This window comes from Phodopus roborovskii, unplaced genomic scaffold (genome assembly GCF_943737965.1).
Source record: "Phodopus roborovskii unplaced genomic scaffold, PHOROB, whole genome shotgun sequence".
NCBI lineage: Eukaryota > Metazoa > Chordata > Mammalia > Rodentia > Cricetidae > Phodopus > Phodopus roborovskii.
This window is the reverse complement of record NW_026126418.1, coordinates 54,332,866-54,356,080: the sequence shown is the minus strand read 5'-3', so window position 1 is coordinate 54,356,080 and position 23,215 is coordinate 54,332,866. Positions and strand designations below refer to the sequence as shown.

Here is a 23,215-nt window from a genome sequence, read left to right as displayed (position 1 = left end):
AAGGGAGGGTGGATAATAGAAGTAGTTAGAGTAACACACCAGTGTAATAAGTACTTCAAGAGCAGTGTCCAATTACATGAGAAGCAGGTAGCTCCACTATTGAGTGTGAGTACAAACTTTCCAGAAGAAAGTGTACACTTTGAAAAATAATAAAAGTGGGCATTTGACTTTAAAGGAGAAAACAAATGGTGACCAAACAAATGGACCAGTTGTGCAAATACTAATACAAAACCAAGCAAAGAAATGAAAGAACTGAACTAGAGGGGATTTAATATTTAGAGGACTGAAGGGAGAGTAAGTGACTCAGCATGGGGCTGGATGTAGAGCTTGATGGAGATTGTGCTTGGTGTCTTCAGGACCTAGTAAAGTATTTGGTGATCCATTTGTCAGCAACTAGCCATCTTTAAACATTGACATGGTTATTAATCTACCAGAATGGATATCTACCAGTAAGTACTATGATTGAGTTCAGAGGTAGAGAGCTTGTCTGATATACCCAATACCCTAACTCCATCTCTGGCACTGGTAATGAAGGGGTACAAATTATTTCCTATTGATTTTAGGTTAAATAAAGACTAAAACAGCACATAAAGGAGTTTTAATTTAGCATTTAGCTGTCAGTCCACAGTTCATCCTTAAGACCCAACAGTATAGAACTGATTGTAATTGTACTCCAAAAAAGAGATTGATTCCAAGTCTCAGACCATATCAAAATTTCAAAATGTTCTTCAGCCCACGTCTAATATTGATTCATATGTAACCTTCAAAATTAATGTCTGAAGTCATCTTCTTTAAAGTCTTCTGTTAAAATTTGAATAAAGTGAGTCAATGTTTTTTTTTTTTTTTTTTTTTTCATTGCAGTTACTATATAGAACAGTTTGTTTGTTAAACTTCTCTGGTAGTGTGAACTCTTTTATAACTTTTGTGGGCATTTTGTTTTTAGTCAACATGTGTGCCTCTTAGTATAGCGTCTGTGCCTTAGTTTCATTAAATAAATAGTGAATTTAATTCATACCAAAGAAGGCTTGATTAAATTTGACTAATTAGTTTCATGGCCAAGATCTAAATCAAGGGAGTCTGAGCTGGCACTGGCTTTAATAACTTTCTTAACATGGTACTTTGGCAACAACTACCAAACAACCAAAATTGAATTGCTAACCTCAAAAGGAAATCTGTCTGCTATTTTAAATTTATCTTATTCTAAAAGCATGTTAACCCTTTGCTTCTCAGTATATTAACTGGTAGAAGAGTTTCCAGACATGTAGACCCAGCTTCAAATATGGAACTGTGTTTAAAGATGCTCCAACATGAATTTTTTTGTGCTATGTAAGATAGCTATGTTAGTGTACCAGTGTACATTAATATTGCTTTATATATCATGATAACATGGTTAGAGATCAGTTAAATGATGGACCTTATTATAGACATCATGACATTTATACAGCTCATGAAAACAGATGTTATTGAATAGGCTTATTCTAAGGAATGGTGGGTTGTAGTGGTTATTTTTGAAATAAAAAAGAGACATTGATGATATGCTTTTATGGAAAAGTTTATTTAGGTATATATTTTCTTAGTAAGTACTTTATTCACAATTGTTACATGAATCTTGGTGTACTGAAATTCTGTTTCTTTCATATTGATCTTCTAAGACTTGCTTATAAATTATTTACTTATCTATTATCTTAGATGAGATTGCATTTTATTTTTTCCTCTATTTTATAGTGATGTGCGGGTTTCTATTTGATATTCTTTATTCCTGTTCTTAAAACACCCAAGAACACCTAAAACCTGTCTTGCAGTCTGTGGGATTTCAAAATGTTGTAAATTCCTATTTATCTTCTTTAATAGTAAGTCCAGGAAATATAAAATAATATATGCTATATATTATATGTGTATATAACTATACACACATGCATATATATGCATATATAGAGAGAGAGAGAATAAAATACTAAAAAATATGGAAATCTAAAAGAAAAAAATCCATTTGTACATATGCAGTATTTTACATGATAGAATAAAATGAGGTTTTAAAGGCCAGATTTTATTAGCACAAGTATTAACAATACATGAAAGTTGTTTGGTTTTGTTTGTTGGTATTGGTTTTATACGTACAGATGTTTTGCTTGCATGTTTGTCTACCATGTGTGCCTGGTTCTTATGGAGGCCAGAAGATGATTTTAGATCCCCTGATACTATGAGCTTCCATGTAAGTGCTTAGGACTGAACCCTGACCCTCTAGAAAAGCAACCAGTGCTCTTACCTACTGAGCTGTCTCTCCAGCCCCATAATACTTAGTTTCATTGTTAAAGTAGTAAGAGTTATTTATATATCTTATCCTGCTTGGAGGCATAAGCAATATGTCAGATCTTTGTATTTGAATCAGATAAGGGGAGAAATGTGGATAACAGGCAGGCATGGGAGAGCTTAAAATTTATTTTACATATAATTCCTTCTTTAACAACATCTTACACTGGATGTAGAGAACTTCAAATATTAAAACACCAATGTTATTTAAAAAAAATACAAAAGTTAAAAAATAGCAGAAGGCAAAGAGTATCCATATAGCACATGCCATGCATACACCTTTAGGATTAGGTTTCTTTTCCTTGGTTTATTTTCAATCATGTTAGTATATTTTAGAGGCTGGCTGGATGTTTCCTGAGAGGAATTTGCTGTGTTGCCAAGTATTGGATTCCTGGGCTGAAGTGTTATCCCTACCTCAGTTTCCCAAAATCCGGGACGGAACTGTAGGTGCATATCACCACTCCCAACAAGGCATGTATATTTAAGTATCAGAAGTCATCCCAGATACTACCCTTTCATCAGTTAGTGTTACATGTTTGTGTGTACACTTTCTTTACAGTAGTGAGAGATTTATATCACAAGAATGAAAAGCACCTATAAGATAAAAGCTAGGGTTATCATGAATCTTGTTAGAATTTGCACTATTTTGTGGTATATTAATTTGATATTGTTTGCTTCTTTCAAGGAAGAAAGTTGATTTGATTTCAGATTAATAAATACTTAATCAAGAACCTACTACTTTGAGTTTTAAAGACAGGGTTGCTCTTTGTAGCTTCATAGACTAGACTGGCCTTGAATTCACAAAGAGCTACCTGCCTCTGCCTCCTGAGTGCACCACCACTGCCCAGCTAAAAAGCTGCTTTTTAAAATAGATTTTGCAAATGTTGTTTGGGGAAAGGTTGATACATGGGAGAAATTTAACATTTTTATGTGTTCTCCCATTTTTCATATATAATATGACCAAAACTGGGTGATGGCATTATTTACTGGAGTGGGTTACTTCAATTTGAATTGAAATTTCTTTGGGATGTGCATATGCTAGGAACTAGAAATATCTGTAGATTTGGACATTGCTGTAGTTTTCAATACTATATTAATATGAACTACATTTGGGATTTAACCACACACATAGACTATTTTTCTTTCTATAATTGGCTATTTGGAATTGAGAATGTGTATTTGTTTATAAAACCATGTAGTAAATGGGGGTGGGTGTTTTGGGAACAGGTTCCTGAGAGACAGCTTAGTCTTAGTGATCTTTCAGAAAGAGAGCATTGGCAGACTTTGTACCATTGTTGGCATCTATGTCACTGGCAATAACAGCCTGCAAAGAAAGAGAGAAAGGGGAGGGAGAGGAGGAAAGGGAAAGGATTCAGAAGGAATTCAATTTCAAAATGTTATTAATCCTTTGTGTGGCCTTTGTTTGTTAATAATATTTTGGACAGGCTCTGTTCTGTTAAATCATTTATTTCCTATAACTCTTAATTTCTTAATCTTAAACTTTTGTTATTCATAATTTCCCTTTGTCATAATTTCCTCATTTATTTCAGTTTTAGTGTATGGTTGTGGCATTTTATTAGCTATCTCAGTCAGTTTGAAATAAAGGAAATAAGTATTTTTAAAATGTGTCCAGTATTAATTTCAGTACAATTGTGAGCCACTTTATGAGGAAGTTTGGGAAGGCAGAGTGTAACTTCTGGCTGCAGTTCCAGTTTAGTCCACTACTCTCACTAATAATAATGCGATAATACCTGTGTCCTAAGACTTTGCGGGTGATTAAATCACAGTTGGGTATTGAGTAACATTAGTTTATAATGGGGTAAGGAAATTTTGAACTTAGTAAATTTTATCTGAATCCAAATCAGATTCTCACATTTAAAAAAAAAAAGTGTTTTCATTTTCATTCCTTTAAAATTCAGTGACTAAATTGTGACAGCTGATCCTGTATTTTGGGACTATCAGTTAAAGAATTCTCAATTATCAGCATCTGATTGACAAAGGCCTAATGAATGTTCCAGTGACTAGGAAACTCTGAAAGAGGTGGGATTGCTCAGAGCATCCATTTTGTCTCTTTACCAGTAGAAAGCATTCTTACCAAGAGGAACATGTCACCCAGCCTTTCCATTGGTAAAAAGACATATTTTCCTGTAGTAGCTGTGTTACATATGAGCGGATTATTTTGTTGTGCTTTTCCCCTACAAAGCAATCTCATTCTTAAGGTAACTAAACATTTTTACATTTATGAGCTGTAATCTCTCATCTCTTTATGTGGAGCTAATTTTTATCTTAACTAGTCTTTGGACAGTCAGTCTCCTTTGTCCTTCATTCTTAGATATTTGAAGAATAGAACTTCCTTTAACTGATTTCTCTCCCAACCATCAGACTCTATGTTCACATGATTTGTTAGCAAAGTAGGATTGATCATGCCTAAAACTGTTTTGTGATTAATAAGAGCAACACAATTGTTTTTGTTAACATAGCATGAAAATAGTACAAATTATTACAAGACTTACTGCAAGCCTGGCTTTTTAATACATGTATAGCTGTACAGAGGAATTAAATACAGTAGAGGGGGAAAAAAGAAAACAACTTTGTGTTAGAGTGTTTTGAGTAATTTCTAAGATTTTTTTTTTTCAGTCTGTACAAATGTTCTACAGGTGTGTCTATCTGTGCACCACCCATGTGCCTGTTGACCCTGGAGATCAGAAGAGGGCATGGGATCACCTCGACTCGACCTGGAGGTACAGACAGTTGTTAGGCACTGGGTGCTGGGAACTGAATCTGAGTCCTCTGCAATAACAAAATGCTCTTATCTGCTGAGTCATCTCTGTAGCTCCTAGTGCCATGTCTATTCCTCTTCTTTTTCTAAAATTGATTCATTTTCAGAGATGTTCCTTTTAGAGTACAGATTTATCTTTGAAACTGATAAATTACCATATGTTTAAACCAAGTAATGGGAATTCAGATAAATTTCATATTAATGTAATTGTTAAATATACATAATCTAAGACTAGTTTTTAATATATAGCTATAGCCAAACATCTGTAGTCAAGCATTATTTTCATAGTAAGAAAAATTAATTAAAAATAGCTGTTTTTGACTTTGAAGACTCCACATGGAAGGCCTCACCCTCCCTGGGGAGCAGAAAGGGCATGGGTGGGAGCAAGAGGGAACTGGGATTGACATGTAAAACAACCTTGATTTAAATTTAAAAAAAGGAAAAAAATAGCTGTTTTTAGCATATCTTATCTCCCAGATAAAACTTAGTTAGTTGCCAAATGTCCACCACCTTTTGGTACCTTCACCATAGTGATTATGGATGTCTCTTGATTTTGCTAAGATAATAAATAGTGTGAGTTCTCTGCCTGCATCCTCTAGGAAGCTCTTGTTGTGTGTACTTCCAAAGGCCAGTTCCTGCATCTGTATTCCCAAGACTGACATTTGAGCTGAAAGAATCCACTGAGAACAGATTTTAAGTAAAAAAAAAAAAAAAATATCATGTTTTAGCATATAAGTATGCCGGATTCGTAGCCCACGTGTAGCACAACGCTAAGGCTTATGTTTTGAACTGCTTCAGGTGGCCTCTGTGACACCTGGCACTGCTGTGTTACCTCATCTGCCCATGCTTTTCTTGCCCTGCTCTTCACTCCCCTCTAGTGACTCTCAAAGGCCCAAACAAGTTATGTTTCTTCCTTTCCTATTTGATAACCAACTTCTGGAGAAATCCCAACTACAACATTATTATCTATACTACAGATAAATTCTTTAGACAAAAATTGACAGCTACAAGGATATTTTTCATTGATATAAAATATTTAATATTAGAGGTCCTTCTCCATTTTTTGTGTCCCACAACTGTTAAAAATCAGTAGCTAACAAGTACCAATAACAATTAGCAAGAGTATGTGACAAAATAAAGTATCTTACATATTCAATATATTGTTAAAATTCTTAAAATAATGTATATTACTAAAATATATATAAATTACAAGCCTTAACATTGAAAATAATACATTTTAGTTTTTTAAAGTGTAAATTTGCATATATCTAACTAAACTAAAGTGAACCTTAATACATTAAAATGCTCAAAATATTGTTTAGGGCCACTTAAAATGCTAAAAATAATGAAAACAATAAAAATGGTATAGAATAAAATTGTAAGATTCTAAAAACTAATATTCAAAGAACTTAATGTATAAGAAACTAATAAAGTATTTACCAGCCACCTTGATACTAAAATAAGATGTAATAGAATTCAATGAAGTATTGAGAACAACCTAAAAATATTGTAAACATAGGAATGGAATCCATTTGACCATACCCAGCAGTCATTCATAGCTAGAAATTGTCATAAAGCCTTAGAGTAAAAGCTTGAAGTCTAAATGTAAGGAGTTATAACTCAATGACAGCTGAGAGTTTAACTCCTTAGGTGCAGGTAGGCACATTCTTTTGATCTGGGAACTGCCCAGCAAGTGCCTGTTCACTCTGTTAGGTGAAGGCTTATATTTAATCTTGGAAAAAAAAAAGGATAAATTTACAAAGAAAGGCACTAAGCCCATCTCCTGAACCCTGGTTCTTGATGAATTTTTCATCCTTCATTGTTTTGTAAGAGCAATAATGTAACAGTAATTGAAAAAGAAGTCATGAATTTGAGAGAGCATAGAGGAACAATGGGAGGAACTGGAGGAAGAAATGAGGTGAATAGACTATTGGGGAACAGAACTGACAGAATGAGTGTGGGGTGTGTGTGTTTGTGTGTATGTATACAAAGGGGGTTTTTTGTTTTGTTTTTTTCAGAGTGGCTTATAAGCTGTGATTTGGCTAGTTCAACAATGGCTATTTCCCAGTGAAACAACTTTAAAACTCCTGTAGTTATTCAGTTCATGGGGCTAGATTTCTCAACTGGTCTTCAGTCTGTGTTTGAATTCTGAATAAGTAGGTCCTAACACCAGCGAAGGAATGCCTCACCAGCAGTGATAGGGTAAGCAGACAAAAGCAAAAAGCTTCCTTCTTCCATGTCTTGTTGTCTTTTTATGTGGTTGCCACTAGAAGCTGTGACCCAGATTTAAGGTGGGGTCTTTCTACCTCACGTAGATCCAATCAGGAAAATCCTGCATAGATTTGCCCTGCTGCTTGGATTTTAGTTGGTTCTAGATGAAGTCATGTTGACAACCAATATTAGCCATCACAAGTCCATTCCTTGTCAAGTTGACACAGAATCATACCACTTTATGTTATGCTTAATTTCTCAAGGAAAACAATAATCATAGTAGGCCATAATTCCACCTAACATGATGTAACTGTCATGTATAACGACAAATTTTAAAGTAGGTAATATTGTCTCTTTAGGAACAATTAGTCTTTTATTGTCTCATGACTTAGTGTGATAATAACTATTCTGTTTCAATCAATGTTATATTACATACTGAAGAAATAAAATACAAATACTGCTTAATGTATGCATGCCCTCGCCCGCGCGCACGCGCACACACACACACACACACACACACACACACACACATTCTTAGCATAGAAAAGAAACACCCATGTCAGTTATACTCCACATTTCTTTTAGTTATGTGGCTTTAGTTGGTATTTATAGCTGTCGACATTTAACACCCATTCTTTATTTCCTCAAGAAATATAGCTTCAGCAGGTCTTGGTCATTTTCCTGGAGAAGTAATCCATTCCTTTATTCCTGAAGGGTCTCATACCCCCCCCTTAAATTTTTGTAATTTCCCATTAACTTTAATCACAAGATATGGTAACACTAAGAGATACCGTAAAGAATCTCCTACGTGCTGGACATAATCTTGTATGCCTCTATTATAAAGAAACAATCCAGTTCCCTCTTGGTAGTCTGGATCAATCACCTCTTCTAACACTGTAACTCATTTTCATAGTCACTAGGGATAATAATGAGTAGAACTATTCCTGTTTCCACCCCCTTTATCCTTGGACTTGTGAATCCTGGCAGTGTGAGAAACTGCCATATATAGGACACTGATTCGAAGTATATACTACTCTCTAGAGAATCCTGCCCACATCCTCCAAGATACTGCCTACTCACTGGCACTATAACAGTATCTTCAAAAAATATCCTACCCATTCTGTCAGACCAGTTGCTTTTTGATGGTGTACATAGTAAGACCAATGGAGTCCATGAGAATAAGCCTACTGTTGTACTCCTCTGACTGTGAAGTTTTTTCCTTAGTCAGAAGCTACACTGTATGTAATGTCAAAATGGTAGATAAAGCATTTTGGAAGGCCATGGATGGTACTTTTGGCAGAAACAGTATGTGCAGTAAAGGCAAGCCCATAACCAGAATAAGTATCTACCTCAGTAAGGACAAAAGTGTTTTCCTTTCCATGAAAGAAAGGATCTTTTGTAGTCTAACTGACACAAGGTCACTGACTGGTTACCCTGGGAAATGGTGTTATATCAGGGGCTCATTGTTCTCTGTTGCTGAAATATTGGCTTCCAGCAGCAGCTAAAGCCAAGTGAGCCTTAGTGAGTAGCTCAAGTTGAGCCAATGCATAACCTCTCTCTCTGCCACCAAGGCCACTTTGTTCATGGGTTCACTGTTCAGTGACTGGGGTGGCTTGGAAAGAAGTTGATCTGTGATAGACAAGGTAATTCTATGTACTTGATTCTTGAACTCCTTCTCTATTAAAGTCAGTTTTTAATGTAATTTCTTTAAATTTGAAACAAGCTTAATTTACATGTCAATTTACATGTCCCTCACCCTTCTGTCCTCTCCTGTCCCCCCAACAAACCCCCCATTCCCTTTCTGCTACCCAGGGAGCATGAGGCCATCCATGGAGAGTCTTCAAAATGTGTCTAGGCTGAGGGAGAATCTGTCTATGTGGAATGGGCTCCCAAAGTCCATTCCTATACTAGTGATCCACTACCAGAGGCTCCACAGACTACCCAGTCCTCCCAACTAACAAGTAACACCACATTCAGGGAATCTGGATGTGTCCTGTGCTGGTTTCCCAGCTATCAAGACTGGAGTTCATGAGTTCGCCCTTGTTCAGGTTAGCAGTTTCTACAGGTTTTTCCAGCCTGGTCTCAAACCCCTTTGCTCATCACTCTTCCCTATCTGCATCTGGATTCCAGGAGTTCGGCTCAGTGTTTAGCTGTGGGTGCCTGCTTCTACTTTGATCAGCTATGAGATTGATGGTTGACTACCTTATATACCATCCAAGAGCCTTCATCTAGTAGCTGAAGTAAATTTTTATGAGAATTTTTATGGTACACAAATATTTTCATATCCTTTGTTCATTCTGAGAGACATATTCTCATAATACATCCCTAAGTATCCTTCTCGCCAATTTTCCATTCATGTTCTTTCCAAGCCCCTGATCATCTGAACAATCCATTTGCTACAGACCATGACTCAACAAACAGTCTCACAATTGACCATTTCTCCTTTCAAGGAAAATGTATGGTCATGGTACTACCCAAAGTTCTGCCCTCTGTGAAACTCTTCTTTCAGCTTTCAAGGTTGTCCCAGAAATGGATTATACTGCTGCAATAATCCACTACTTGGTGGGAATTCATACCATGCTAATCATTTGTAAACAATGCTTCTCTTCCTTGCTCAAGTGATAACAAGTCTTACTTATCCCATAAAGCTATAGGTACATACTTGGAAGCAGACAGGATTGTAAATGGAGTAGAAAACATAGGCATTTGAGCAACTTATTCATGTAACTTGTTATGCCCTCATGACTTTCTCAGGCCAGATCACATATGTACACTTTCATTGATAATGTATTGCTTCTGTGTACATTGTTCTTTATGTCTTTAGTGTTCAGATAATGCCCAATTCATGATGGGCAGCTCAGGGCACATGGTAACTTGATGACCCATGTAAAACATTCGGATTCCACTAAGGACCAATACCAAGCTAGTAGTTGTCCTTAAAGGAGAGAATGATATCTAAAATGGTGGTAGAATCCTGCTTTAAACTCCCAAGGTTTTCATTTGTAATTCACCTATAGCAACTTGCCAGAGGCCCCAAACAGCATCAATTCCCTGTCACTGACACCTCAAGTACCATCAGGTCTGTTTGATCTTATAGCAAAGTGATAGAGCCACCTAAACATCAGCCTGGACCTGTTGAAGAGCCTTCTATTCCTAGCTTTGTTAAAAGCTAACAGTTTCCCAAATCATTTGGTGTATGGCAGGAAACCAAAGTAAGGAATGTACTGTTTCCAGAATCAAAAGAGAACAACTAAGCAGCTTTGTTCTTCATTCCTAATGGTGGGCAAAACATCTGAGATTAATGATTGTTTTTTATACTATATTCCCCTAAGTTTTAACAAACATACATAACCCACAAAATGTCCAAAGACCACCCACACCCCCTTTTCTGTTGGGAATGTGGGCAATGTTTTCTCTGCCACTTCTTGCTGGCTGTGGGCAAAGTATCTTTAGATTCCCAGTGAGAAAAAATTTTGAGATAATGATCAAGTCCTGGGAAGACCAGCTATAATCTTTGTTGATCTAACCTGTCAAGATTCAAGAGGTCTCCCTTTATCAGACCAGAGTGAACCTGGAGTGAATCTACAGCCTCTTTTTTCCTGTGTAAACAAAAGTAAAATCACTTCTCCAAAGCATTTTTTTATTTCTATTTGACAAATACAATTTTTGACTTTTAAAAGTTAAGGCATTCTTAAAGTATCTAGGCTGGTTTATTTCCACAGTCCCTCTTAAAATTCCAGGTCTCTTAGCAGCTGACCTTTGCTTTTCACAATCAAAAATTTCAAAATCAACCCAATACTATACAAGATCCAGACTCCCTGTGTGTTTCCCATCTTTACATGGCTTCTTTTTTATTACTTATACTCACTCTTTAAAAGACTTTATTTTGTTATTTTCAAAATAGTTATTTCTATGACTGTCCATACCCTTTTTCTTTCTTTTCTTAAGCCTATGCACATTGTAAAACACACTGGAACCTGTTTAGATGTTTTACTGTCTGGACCTCCTTTACTACATATCTCTATTCTTTTTTTGGCTGAACAGCAAACTTTAGACTGATAAGCTACACCTGTATTCTCCGCATGGCTGTCAGCTGGCTCTGCCTGCTTCCCAGCTGGTGAGGGCCAAACCAAAACTCCTATCCTGGTCAGAGGTTCCTCTTACCTGCTTTGCTACAAGAGGTTTTTACTTAGCTTACTGTTTGTTTCTATTTAGTGCTGCTGACTGAACAGCAGTGCCTCTTAAAGAAGTCTTGTCTTTTTTCCAGCTTTCTCAGGCTCCAGGTGGGTATTCAAGCACCATGATGATGGTATGTCACTATGTTGCTGATGTTTACTCTCTGGCTCTTTTGGGCTTTTTTGAGTGTCCGCCACCCAGCTCCCAAATAAATCACACATAGCAGCTTATTCTTACTTATGAATGCCTGGTCTTAGCTTGGCTTGTTTCTAACCAGTTTTTCTTATCTTAAATTAACCCATCTACCTTTTCCCTCTAGGGTTTTATCCTTTTTACTGCTGTGTATCTTACTTTCCTTCTTATTCGGTGGCTGCTTGGGTAACTGCGTAGCTGGTCCCTGATGTCCTACTCTCCTTGTTCTCTCCTTGCTCTCCTTCCTTGTTTCTCATTCTATTTATACTCTCTGACTGCTAGCCCCACCTATTCTTGCTCATGCCTCACTATTGGCTATTCAGCTCTTCATTAGGATCACCATTTCAGACAGACACAGTAACACAGCTTCACTGAGTTAAACAAATGTAGAATAAATAGAAGTCACACCCTTTTAAAAAGCAGTATTCTATCAGAGAGCTCTGCATGCCCCACACCACTGGAACCTAGAAATTTCACTGAACTATAAGGCCCTTGAAATTTGGATGGGTTTATTTCCCATCTGCTGATGTACATATGCATTATCAACAAATCTGAAATGGCTGGTGCCTCCTACTCAATTGTTCCAGTCTGTATAATGTCTTCAATATAGTGAAGCACTGACATTTTCTAGAAGAGACAGAGATCAGGATCCCTTTGAACTAAGTTATGACACAGGGCCGGAGAGTTAATATACTCTTTACGTCAAACTTTAAAGATATAATAATGACCTTGTCAACTGAAAGCAAATTGCTCCCAGCGGTTCTTATGGACAAATACCTAAAAAAGGCATTTCTTAGGTCAATAGCTGCATGCTATGTATCATGAGATATGTTAATCTGCTCAAGGAAGTATGTCACATCTGGCACAGCAGCTGCAATCAGAATCATCACTTGATTAAGTTTTTGATAGTCAACTCTCATTTTGCATGATCCATCTGTCTTTTGTACAGGCCAGATAAGAAAGTTAAATGGATATGTCATGGATGGCACTACCCCTGTATCTTTCAAGTCCTTGATTGTGAAATTAATTTCTGCATTTCCCTCAGGGATGCAGTATTGGTTTCAGTTCACTGATTTTCTGGTAGACGAAACTCATGGCTTCCTTTTGATGCCACCAACCATAACTACTCATAATAGTTCCATAGGTGATTCTGCCAATTTTTCCGTGTATCCCTATTATACATTCTGGGACTGAGGAAATAACCACATCATGAGTACAGAAACCTACTGAACCCATTTCAGCCAAAACCCATCAAATACCAGACTTGTCAGTCCAGAACCAATATTTAATAGACCTGGAAAGTCTGATTCTTTTCTGCAGTGTACAGTTCCTCTTGTAAACAGTTGTAGGTCCCTCTGGGAGAATGATGGAAGAAAGACTGACAGTCAGGTCCTTCTTTAGAGTGCTGGTCATACCTTCATTCATGGAATTCTGGGTCTGCTACTGACTAAAATCTTGAATTTAGTTCATGGGTCAAGATTCCCTATTAATACTATCCAATGTAACCTTCCATTTAAAAATAATATTTCTACTTATACAGATCAACTAAAAATGTAACAGGCTTCTTATCTATTTTATTTGTGAAAACTTCATTTTTTTTCTATTAGCCAGTACCAAAAGTCCATATAAGTCATCTCACCATAAAAATCACTTTCCCTAATACTTCCCAGTTTAGGCCAGGCCACTCTTGTCATTGCCTGTGCTGTCCATTTCAATATCTATGTTCACCTTACCTTAAGACTAGCTGTTTTACCCTCTCCATCACAGTATCTAAAGTTTCAGAATTTGTTGAAGTTGATAATTAGTGAAGGTGAATGATAGTGGATATGCTGGAACGAAGCTGGGCTGATGCAAGCTCGGTGTACATTTGGAGCTCAGGAATTCCTGTGAATCCTGTCAGCTCTCCCCCTCTATAGCACAGTTACATATGAACCACATTAAGTGTACTTGGTAGGGTGTGCGTGTGTGCGTGCATGTGTGCATGCATGTGTGCGTGTGAATGGCTCGGCAGTTAAGAGCATTTGTTGATTCTGCAGAAAGCAGCACCCACCTCAAGGCTCACTTCTGTCTATAACACCAGTTCCAGGAATCTGACAAACTTTTCTAAGCCTCATAGCACGAACACACACAGAGTAAACATACATACTGTACAACAGTCACAAAATGACTTTTTAAAATGTGAATATACATATGTGTTATGTGTAACAATAATTAAGTAAGAAATCATGAATTAGAAGAGTCATGGGAGGAGTTGATGGAGAGAAAGAGGGATAGAAATGATGCAAATATAGTATATGTATGAAAATCCGAAAACATTTTATATATTAAATTGTAAAACATCTTTGGCAGATAGTTCACTTATATGTCTTAAGTTCTTATCTGTCTCTGTCTGCTTTTTTTTTCCCTCAAGCTACCGGCCTAAGATAGTTCCATTGGCTCAGTTTAACCAGTGTTTTCTGTACTACAGCTTGACCAATTGATGTATTTTTTGCTAATTTTTTATTCTTTAAAATGTTTATGTTTTATGATTCTAGTAATTCCAAAACCAATGTAATTATAATAATTAAGATTGTAAGTCCTGGAGAATAATTGCATGGTTTATATCCTGGCTCTACTACTTAATACCTGGGTACTTTGAATATTCTTTTTCAATTTTCCTTATAATTTTATAAATTTAAATGATTCAGAATATATTCCATAAGACCATTTTGAATAATGAATAAACAAAATGCACAACACTCAGGATGAGTAATAACTGGTGAATACAAACTCTCAGTATTTTCTTCATGCATGATGATAACACATCCTAAATAGAATTTCAACTTATAAAATTGTTCTGGTATGTCACCTTTTATGTAATAATTTTGTGGAGATAATACATGCTAATTACCAGAGTACAAGAATAAGTGTTTGACATACAAACTATTTGTAATGAAAGAAGCACATTTTTTACCTATTTTTTCTGTGTAGTCCTTGCTGTGTTTTTGTGAAGGTAAAAAGGAGGTAAATGTTATGCTTACTATGTCCCAGCATGAACAGTCACTTGTTTTATTGATAGCGGACATTCTCACTGTTCTAAGATGAAATCTCACAGTAGTTTTGATTTGTATTTCACTGATGGCTAAGGATGTTGAACATTTCTTTATGCGTTTCTCAGCCACTTGTGTTTCATCCTTTGAAAACTCTGCTTACTTCTAGGACCCCCCCTTTTTTTTACTGTAATTATTATTTTTTATTTAAAAAATTGCTCTGCATCCTTAGCCATCAGGGAAATGCAAATCAAAATGGTGTTGAGATAACATTTTACACCTGTCAGAATGGCTAAGATAAAAAAAAAAAAAAAAAAAAAAAAAAAAAAAACACCCTTGGCAGCTTTGCTGGAGAGGATGTGCAAAAGGGGGAACACTCCTACATTGATGGGGTGAGTGCAAACTTGTCTAGATGCTTTGTAAATCAGTATGGCGGTTCTCAGAAAATTAGGAATCAGTCTACCTCAAGACCCAGCATTACCACTCTTAAACATATACCTAAAAGAGACACACTCATACTAAAAAGACATTTGCTCAGCTATGATCATGGCAGCATTATTTATAAAAGACAGGATCTAGAAGCAGCCTAGATGCCCCTCAACTAAATAATGGAAAAAGAAAGTATGGTACACTTACACAATGAGGTATTACTCAGATGTTAACAACAACGACATCACAAACTTTGAAGGCAAATGGATGGAACTAGGAAAAAAATATCTTGAGTGAGGTAGCCCAGACCCAGAAAGACAAACACAGTATATACTCACTCTTAAGTGGCTTTTAGACATAAAGGATAGCCCACCTACTGTTCACAACCCCAGAGAAGCTAGGTAACAAGGAATACCCTGAGAGAGACATGGATCCCCCTTGGAAGGGAAATAGACCACATCAACTGAGTAAATTGGGAGCATTGAGGATAGGGAGGAAGCTCTCAGGGGAAGGGAAAGGGGGGGGGGGGCGGACATTAGGGAATAGGATGGTCGATTTGGGGGAAGAACAGGGAGAGAGAGCAAGAAAAGAGATATCTTGATAGAGTGAGCCATTTTGGGGATAATGAGAAATCTGGCATTAGAGAAATTCCCAGCAATCCACAAGGATGACCCTAACTAATAATCTAAGCAATAGTGAAGAGGCTATCTTAAATGCCTCTCCCCTATAATGAGATTAATGACTACCATAAATATCACAGAACCTTCATCCAGTAACTAATGGAAACAGATGCAGAGATCCACAGCTAAGCACTGGCCTGAGCTCCAGAGTTCAATCAAAGAGAGGGAGGAGCAATAATATGAGCAAAGGGCTCAAGACCATGATAGGGAAACCCATAGAAACAGCTTTGAGCTAGTGGGAGCTCACTGACCCCAGCTGGGGAACCTGAGTAGGACCAAACTAGGCCCTCTGAATATGGGTGACAGTGCTGTGGCTTGGTCAGCTCCTGAGGCCCTTGGCAGTGGGACCAGGATTTATCTATCCCTAGTGCATGAACTGGCTTTTGGAGCCCATTCCCTGTGGAGGGATACCTTGCTCAGCCTTGATGCAGTACTGAGAACCTTTGTCCTGCCTCAAAGTGATGTGACAGACTTTATTGATTCCCCATGGGAATATTAACCCTTTCTGAGGAATGGATGGTGGAGGATTGCTGGGAGAGTAAGGGGGGCAGGAGGAGGGTAGGGAGGGGCATCAGGGATTGATATGTAAAGTAAGATTGTTTTAGTAAAAAAATAAAGTATTTTTTTCGTTTAGCATACTAACCCTATTGATTCTGTGTATTAATTTTTTATGCTGCTACTTTCCTGAAAATGTTTTCAGCTGTATATGTTTGCATATGGAGTTTTTAAGGGTCTTTTATGTATGAAATTTTGTCATCTGCAAATAGAGATACTTTGACTTCTTCCTTCTCTATTTGTATCTCTTTGATCACTTTGTCTTATATAGCTAAAACATTGCCTACTGCCCTGAATAGGTATGAGAGAGTGGGTGTGGTTGTCTTGTTCCTCATTTTACTGGAAATGCTTTGAGTTTTTCTCCATTTAGGTTGATGTTGGCTATGAGATTGCTGCAAATTGCCTTTAGTGTGTTACAATATGTTTTTTGTATACCCAGTCTCTCTAGGGCTTTTGTCATGGAACATTTCACAATAATGCATTTTAACATTTTTGTCAAACATTTCCTTCATCTAATGAGGTTATCTTGTGCTTTTATCTTTTAGTCTGTTTATATGTGGATTGCATTTATGACTTACATACCTTGAAGCATTTCTCCATCTTTGGGATGAAGCATAGTTGAGCATGGTGAATGATATTTTTGATGTGTTTTTGAATTTCGTTTGCAAATATTTTATTGAATTTTTTGTATCTGTGTTCATAAAAAAATTGGTCTGTAATTTTCTTGGTGGGGGGGTTATAGTATTAGTATCCAAGTATTAGTGTCTTCATAAAAAGACTTTGGAAATACTCCTTCAGTTTCTCTTTTGTGGAATAGTTTAAGGATTATTGTCATTAATTCTTCTTTCAAAGATTGTTATGATTGTGCACTGATCCCATCTAGCCTTTAGCATCATTTGGTTGGTTCTAACTCACTAGGTGTTGTGTCTCTATTTAATTAAATTGCTTATTTCATCTTAATTTAACATTGACAGGTTGTGTATTTCAAGAAACTCGTCCATTTCGTTTAGGTTTTCCACTTTGGTAGAATACAAAATTTTAAAGTATGACCTTACATTCTCTGAATTTCTCATATCTTAACTTGGGTCTTCTTTTCCTTTTAATGAATTTGAGCTAAAGGCTTATCAATGCTGTTGGTTTCTCAGACACCATTCACCTCACTGATTCTTTGTATTATTTTTTTGTTTGCGTTTCATTAATTTCATTCTGAGTTTGATCATTTCTTCCCCTCTATTCTTTTAAAATATTGTTCCTCTCTTTGTTCTAGAGCTTTGGGATGTGTAGTTAAGTAGCTTACTAATACAAGATCTCTCTGGGTGTCTGATGTAGTGCTATGAACTTGGTTCTTACAAGTGCCTTCCTTGTGTCCCTTGTTTTTTGATATATTGTGTTTTCATTTCCATTTTATTCAAGAATGTTTGTAATTTCCTCTTGGATGTCTGTCTTTAGCTATCTTTTCATTTGTGGTTATTTGTTCAGTTTCCACGAGTATGTATACTTTCTGCTGTTTCTATTGTTTATGTCCAGCTCTAATCCATAAAGGTCAGTCAGGATGGTGGGTTTTATTCAGTTTCCTTTTATCTTGGGAATTAGATTGTATCTTATTATTTGGTCAAATTTGGAGAAAGTTTCAGGAGCTCATGAGAAGAAAGAATATTTACTTTAGTGTTTAGGTGGAAAATTTTTAAATGTCTGTTAAATCCATTTGATTTATGTTTTTAAATCCATTCTGTTTAGTTATTGTCTTAATGATCTGTCCTTTGGTACGAGTGGGGTATTAAAGTCTTCATCTGTCACTGGAGGAGGCGGCCAGTACAGTATGTGGTTTTAGCCTGTCATATTGTTTACTTATGAATTTATGTGGCAGTATATTTGATTTGATACATAAATATTTGGAATTGTAAAATCCTTTTTGTGGATTTTTCCTTTGATGAGTATTATTTAATGTCCTTGCCTATCTCTTCTGAGTAGTCTTAGTTATAAATCTTTTTGTTGTGAAAGAGGTTACTACACCTGCTTGCTTTGCGGATCCATTTATGCAGAATATGTTTTTGTATTTTCTTAGCCTGAAGTGATGTCTATTTTCAATGGTTAGGTTTGATTCTTGGATGTATAAAATGGATTCTATTTGCAATATTGAGAGTTATTAATGAGGAGTATGTATTGATTCATGTTATTTGTTGTTAAGGCTTTGAACCCCTACACACACACACACACACACACACACACACACACACACACACACACACAGTGAGAGAGAGAGAGCTCTGTGATGATTTATTATTTGTGTCTTCTTGGGTAGAGTTAACCTCTTCATATGAAATTTCCCTCAGTATAGCTGATTTGGTAGACAGAAATTGCTTAAATTTAGTTTTTTGTGGAATATTTTTGTTTTGTTTAAGTGATTTTTATTGATAATTTGCTGAGTCTTGCAGTCTGGGCTAGCATCTGTGGTTTCTCGGAATTTGTAGACTATCATCAGTCCAAATTCTGGCCTGCAGAGTCTCCCTTGAAAAGTTAGATGTTAATCTAACATAGCTTCCTTTCTATGCAACTGGTTCTTTTTCCCTTGCAGCTTTTAATATCCTTACATTGTGCTGAATATTTGATGTTGTGATTATATAATGGGAATTTCTTTTCTGGTTCTATTCTATTAGGTGTTCTGTGTGTTTCGTGTTACTTGATAGGCGCCTTGATTTTCTTTAGATTGGGGGAATTTTCATGTATGATTTTTGCTTAAAATATTTTCTGTTCCTTTGATATGTATTTCTTCCTTTAACCACTCATATCATATTCATAGGTTTTATCTTTACATGTATTCCCAGATTTCTTAGATGATTAGTGCCCAGAGTTTTTTAAATTTTACATTTTCTTTGACTTTTTTGAGTTTGTGAGCCATTTAAAAATTTTTTTGAAATGATTATAAACTTAGTGTGGACATTTATGTTCATATCATCCTATTCTCTCGCCCTGTTGTTTTCTGCATTGTGTTTATTTTCTCAACTGTGAATATTTGCTTAATATTTTCAGTAACATCATTTTTTGAGATCTAGAGGAAGCCTATAAAAGATTAAAAGTAGTGGGTGAAATATTAAACTGTTCACTGGACTTCAACATTGCTGGCTCAGTAGTTGTTTCTGTCAACAAACATAATAATGAGGTGTCCATATGTGCAGCACTCTGCATGACTCCAAAGCTTAAACTAACTGGGGCATCAAAGTAATGAAGAAAGGACAGACTTACAAATACAGGGGCAGAAAAATCGTAAGATCAGGTTGGGTGGGCTGTCAGATAGAGAAGCCACAGCAACCTGGAAACGCTGTTTCTTTATTATAGACAGGTGAATAGGGAGGTGGGGTTATTACATACAGCTCAAAAAGGAAGCATACTTACTACATATACACTGACAAGCAGAGGTTATTACGTACAGCTAAACAAGGAAGTTAATTTCACTAATCTCAGTAGTCAGAGCCTCCATAGGGCACAGCCTACAGGCCATTTGGAGGATCAAGCTATAGTGGACATTTCATGCACAAACTGTCCATAATCAAACTCAGGCCATAGAAAGGTTTTGCCATCATCCTGAGCCTCACCCAAGGAAGGCTTTGCTACTCCCATGGGGCTGAAGCATTGGAATACTTCTCATGGCCATGCCCATGTCAAGAACACACATTCACCTCAGTCATATAAATGTTCTCTGTAAAACTGATGACAGTTATAGATGATCAAACATTATCCCAAATTACTAGTTCCCTGAAGTAATAGATATATTGGAAGTTTACCATTGGATGTAGGCATGGTAGTTCATGCCTGTTATCCCAGCACTAGGAAGATTAAGGCAAGAGCCTTGTCATTTCAATGCCAGCCTGGTCTTGCTAGTGAAGGGACAGTTGTATCAGGACCAAACTGACTATTCCAACCAAAGAGATATTTTGTCCATATCAGGTGAATATTTTTAGAAAATACTGGTGAGAAAGGAAAAGAGGGAAAATATTACTGATTTTCACTAACATAGTTCACTTGTTATTGGTGCTCTGCATTTTAGATATATTGCCTATGAAGCTAGATTAACTAACCAAACATGTGGCAAGAGGGCTGGAGAAAAAGTTGTTAGTGGGCAAGAATTACTATCAGTCACATTTGAATTTTACAGAGGGGAACTTTTCTGCTCTTTACCACAAAAAAAAAAAAAAAAAAAAAAAAAAATGTAGTAGTTACATTTGAACTGTACTAATTCAAGGTCTCCTTGAAGAATTTATAATAAACATCATAATGGTCTTAATTGGTATTAAACAGTGGTTTGCCTATGCTTGCGCTAAAGTTATCATCTTATATAAAACTGTTGTGAACATAGATCATCCATGAATTAAAATTCTTGTTCAAAATATTGGAGACCTTTATAAAGCAAGCATAAGCTACAAATAATTTTAAATCTCTAAATGTTTAATTACTATTATAATGAAAAATGGTAATTTTATTTTACTTTTGTACATTCTTGCTATGAGAGAGTTTTGATTAAATCTCTGAAAATGTAAATTAAAGTGTTTCTAAAGTTACAAGATACAAATGAATAGAATCTTGAAAGTTGCATAGATGCACTCATATAGCAGTGTGAAACTAGAAAGCATGGTTTTTCTCTACAAATTCCTGTATTTTATAATTAGATGTGCAGAAATATTTTAAGAAAGCCTGCTTTTACACAAGAGATATGCTAAGACTACAAATTTTATTTTTCAAGTTTAAGCCATATTTAATAGATTTTTAGGCATATAGAACACTGCATTTGCAATCAGATTGTGATTTTTAAGAAAAACTGTTAGTATATAAAAATTAAATCTAAATCATTAACAAACAACCATGCCTTAGTATTTTAAAATATCTCAGTAGTTTATTATTCAGATACAGACAACCAGGGATCTACAGTAATAACTAAAAGCAACAATAGTATTGTTTTCAAAGTCATTTGTGTCTAGATTGTGACTTTGTGGTCCTTTAAACCACCTGTTAAAGGAATGGCCCTGTAGCATTGAAGTCTTCTCCAAAATTGCACTTGGGTGATAATAATAACGTTTTTTAGATAAAGGACATATTGCCTGGATAAATCCATTTGTCAATTAGAGTCATTTTCTTTTTCTAAAATGACTTTTTCTGCCAAGCTTCCTTAAGATGGTGTGAAATACTGATTGGTATGTTTAAGTGATAAGAATAGAGTTTTAGTTTTTCACAAGCAAGATTTGAATTTACTGGGTTTTTTCTTATCCGGCTCAAATGACAGTTAAGATATAATCCAGATTATGTTCTGTAGCAATTATGAACAAGAATCAAATTTCTACTATGTCAAAAATCATAGAGAACACTGGAATTGGTATGCTTTAAATTATATTTATTAAAATTTTTCATAGAACTGTATAAAGCTGGAAAAGGGAAAGGCAGTCCCAATTAGCTCTCCAGTGCCAAACAGTCAGGCCTGAAAAGTTACATACTAGTATATCATATGGAATCAGCAGGCTATATTTAGGATACATATATGCATGCAATAACAATTAATGAAAAAAGAGGCCATGAGTTTGAATGCAAGCCGAGAGAGGTAAATAGGAGGGTTTGGCAGGAGGAAAGAGAAAAATGTTACTATTAAATTGCAATCTCAAACAAAAAAATGTACATAGATACTGAATAGTTCAAAAGTACTATAGAAAGTGCTCTTCCTATGACATGCATCAAAATCTACCCTAAGGGTTCAGGGTTTGATGCTGCAGGTAGAGGCTCTTGCCACCATGCCCAACAACTTGAATTCCTTCTGTAGAGTCCACATGATGAAAGGAAAGCACTTACTCTTTCAGTGTTTCCTCTTAACTCCATAGTACATGGATATCTCACCTCCACCACATCTTACTCCAACCCACCATAAAGTAAACTGTAAATAAATGTGGAGAGGAAGGAAGGGGGGGGGAGAGAAGGCTAAAATCTATTAGACAAAAATGTTTGACTTTTCTAATGAGAAATCTCAGTCTAATTTGGGGTTTATTTACTTACAATATGTTCTAGAATGTGATTCAGCTTTTCCTTACCTTTGATTATTATATAAATTTGTTTTTTAATAAAAAATAATTAATTTGAATTTTTTTCTATTTAACGAAATGAGATTCATCTAGACCCTTGTTTATATGTTCCTATGCTTTTCTTTTAGGAGAGCATCGGAGATGTCCACTTCTGCCTCTGTAAGATAGATATTGAAGGCTGTATGGTTTAGACAACATCTAAAGAAATTAGACACTGAAGGTAAATACAGACTGTATCCTAGTACATAATATGGTTACTCAATTACAATTTAACTTGCCGAATTGTCTTTTTTTTCCTCCAGTATATTCTTTCATCCAAAGTTCTCTGTGTATGACTACTTACATGTTTACATGTCTATAGATCCCAGCTGTATTTGAAATTTTCCAAATGAAATATCATGTTAACCACCCGAAGAGGCATATTAAATTTTACTTGTTATATTGGGATAGTGTCAACATATGAGTTAAAAATGGGGCTGTGTTCTTCATTTGGAAGTCTTGTGAACTGAAATGAGGGCTGTAAAATCAAATGTTAAATATTCTTTTCAATTAAAACAAATACCAATTTACAAAAATTACTTTTCAATAGCACTGTAAAATTTAGCCTGTGAAGGTCTTCCTTAATATTTGAACAATGTAAAACAGTTTTGCACCCTTTGAAACCAGAGATGTTGTCGCTCCCTCTCTTTTCCCACTATTACTCTCCCTTCCAGATTCCTTTAGCATACAAGTACTTAAAACCTGTTTTCTCTTGAATTTGTAGTTAGCAACTTAGTGTCATACTAGGGGTGTGTG

General features: G+C 35.9%; 1 long non-coding RNA gene across 1 annotated transcript in view; it reads left to right on the top strand.

Moving 5' to 3' along the window:
* Window positions 1-23,215, top strand: part of LOC127222544 (uncharacterized) — a 146,188-nt gene that overhangs the window by 102,945 nt on the left and 20,028 nt on the right. The window contains exon 2 of the long non-coding RNA XR_007834549.1: window positions 22,549-22,640. This is a non-coding gene — a long non-coding RNA (uncharacterized LOC127222544). The remainder of the gene's footprint in view (window positions 1-22,548; window positions 22,641-23,215) is intronic.